Below are 3,233 nucleotides of genomic sequence, written 5' to 3' on the forward strand. Positions count from 1 at the left end.
TTGCAGCCTACCGAAAAGATTTCTCCTCTCTGTCCTCTAGTTCTTTTTCAAAGAAGCCGGTGATCAACACACCTCGCAGTCATATCACAGAAGGTGTTTGTGATGCTGAATGCAGAAAGGCTCCAGCCCCAGGGGGCACCGGGAGGCAGTGAGGGTGGCAGCAAGACTTCACCACTCGACCTCCCGCTGTCCTGGGAACAGCTGCGGCGCAGTGTGGTGTACAAGCGTCTGTCGGGGCACAGATGGCGGGCGAGGGTGATACCTCAGAGATGGCAAGCAGGCAATGCCCCTTAAGAGAGCAAGCTGGCAGGTACAGGGATGGTGAGCTTAACCCTGCCAGCTGAGCGGGTCGTCAGGAAGTGTGCAGCGTGTGCAGCGATGCACACTGCAGAACGCACAGTTACACACCAAAAACAGACTGGATGCTGAAAACCTGGCGTAGGTGAACGTTAATGCCTACAAGCAAGCAGAAAGAAGAAAGGAAAGAAAGAAAGAATGAAAGAAAGAAAGAAAGCTTGTCAGTTATGTTTCAGTTCTCAGTTGTTTGTGTAAAAAAACATTTCCCTGTCATTTTTTATAATGTGTCCATTTGATTCTGCATGAGAAATCGTAAACAGACATAAACGAGAGTACAGAGCTGTAAAATGAATGTAGGTTTTGTTGCAGATTTTGGTATTTTGACAAGCCAGACATTGTTGAGATCTTCTCTGAAACTTCCAAGGATACATGAAAGATGATTGCATTTAAATTTAATTTAAATGTGTAAAATAAATAAGTAACAAATAATTTAATTTGTATTTTTTTTAAATCTCTGGTGATGGTGGTCATGTCATGGAGAAGGCTAGACTAAAGATGAAGCCAGAATAAATAAAATTTAGATTGATAAAACAGAGATTGGTCTTTCAAAGTCTAGGCTTTATGAAGTTCTCTGTTATAACTAAAAAGTAAATAGGCTATTGGTCTAGCTATACTTTTAAATTATAGCATATATTGTCGTAAAAACAGATGTTTCTTCTGAACTTAATGTCGATAGCATCTGATCATCCTAAACCCTCTGAAACTTTAGAGAGGACATGTGAAAGATCACTGGGGTTTAATTCTCAGAAGAAAAATGTGTGAAGCATGTTTTCTCTCCATTTAATGTCACTGCTGTCTAGAATAAACAACTGATATATTAAAAAATTTCATTTGTATTATCAGGTCTGAAATAAAGGTAAACAGTCCCAATTTTATTTGAGTTCAATTAACATGGAAGGTAGTGGGAATAGAGAAAAACATAGTCATATATGTTACCTTGTCTTTTATACAACAAATGTGTTGTGAAAATGTGTATTAAATGTGTTTTACAGTACAGTCTCAAACAAGCAGGTTTGGTCCACTTTGAAAAGTTTGAAAGTATAAACACCTTCAAGACTAAATGTGTGAAGATTCCCAGTCATCAAGACAGATTTTCTAGTCAACTGGATGTGTTGTCCTGTTTCTCAGAGACGTAACCAATGAGAGTTTACCAGTTACTAATGATGAGTCTATAAACATGCGTTTAGCAGAAACACTGCCTTATTCAATTTAGCAACATAAAATGAGCTTTAAACATTCAGATAACTGCAGTGATTAACATATTAGTACATGCAAAGCAAAAATAAATTAGAAAAAGAGAAAAGAAGCGATGGTACTATATTGGTACTATATTTTTAAAGGATTTATCTTTTTAGTCCTGTTCAAAGAGGTCATTACGTGGATTTGTGTACATTTGAGAGAAATATTGCATTGTTCTAATACTTATGGAAGGGTTTTGGAACTTGCTTTTTCACAGGAAATGTAATTGCATTTAATGTAAAATGTAAATGCAGTTGGAACTGGATCATTGCTTTAATAACCCACAAATTCTGCCCTATCACCTGCAAACTAGAGGGTGCAGGCTGGGACAAGATGGAAATGAACTTTGTGGACAGGTCACTACCACACACATCCCCCTCCTTTCTCCCCCTTAATCCCTGGAGATTGTCCAACTCCTCTTTTTTGTCTTTAATTACACAATACCCAATATCACCATGCAAGATGCCAACAGATGCACCGCGTCTAAGACAAGCATTATGATCTTAGAGATGCTTCAGTAATTCAGACAGCGCAAGGCATGGAGATTATTTTATTGAGGAACGTGCAATGTCTGAGGTCGAGTAGCAGAAATGTACAACAGGTGGTCAGTTTCAGGGCATGAGAGTGGTATTATCAATGAAAGAGAGCATATGCTGTTAATATAAAATATAAGGATCACCAAAATCACACCAAATACAAAATGCTATACAACCCACCATCTCTACACACAAAAGTGTTTGAAGGGTATGTGTTAAAATGGCAGTGGTGCTGTGCTGTATGTCTTATAAGGAGACCGGTGCAGTTAGCTCTGACCAGTTCTCTGTCTTGCCTCTCAAATCTAGCTTCAATCAGGGTTCGGCGAAGATTAGGAAGCAATGTTCCAGCAAAGGCGATTTGGGCTGTAAACAATTAGCCTGCTCACTCCGATAATCTCTCTCATTCACGCACAGTTTGTTATATGGGGGAGCGGTAAACTATGCCCTCATCTGACTATCAATGGTACTGAAACACAATAGTCTGAATGGAAGGAGAGTTATGGATATTCGTACAACCTCTCTCTCTCTCTCTCTCTCTCTCTCTCTCTCTCTGTGTGTGTGTGTGTGTGTGTGTGTGTGTGTGGTTTTCAATGGAAACAGTGCATACCTGGAGATAGATAGATAGATAGACAGACAGACAGACAGACAGACAGCCAGACAGAGATTTTACTTAAAATTATATCTTTACTTAATTAAAACTGCCCTGCCTTAAAAGCATTTGTAATTATTTTGGAAAAGCAAATAGTTATCATCAAATTCAATTGAATTGAATTCAAATGCATTTCTACAGCGCTTTTCACAGAAATGCATGTAATAAATATGTTGCTTTGTTTAGTTAGAACGGGCTACTTATTAACAGCCAGATTAAACATTACCTCTCCTAAAAAAAATTCCCCTATGCATTGCAGATTGACTCTCAAAACATACAGAACGCCCTTCTTCTTAGTTTGCATTTTAAGTGCCACCATCGCGTTCTCAGCCTATAGCCGGCCAAAACTGCTGTGTAGCAGCCGCAGCACACAAGCTTTTGAGACACATCCCAGTAGCCTACCTAGTAGCCTATTTCCCTCTATTGTGCCTCTGGTCCCAGCAAACGCTGGA

This window comes from Carassius gibelio, chromosome A15 (genome assembly GCF_023724105.1).
Source record: "Carassius gibelio isolate Cgi1373 ecotype wild population from Czech Republic chromosome A15, carGib1.2-hapl.c, whole genome shotgun sequence".
Lineage (NCBI taxonomy): Eukaryota > Metazoa > Chordata > Actinopteri > Cypriniformes > Cyprinidae > Carassius > Carassius gibelio.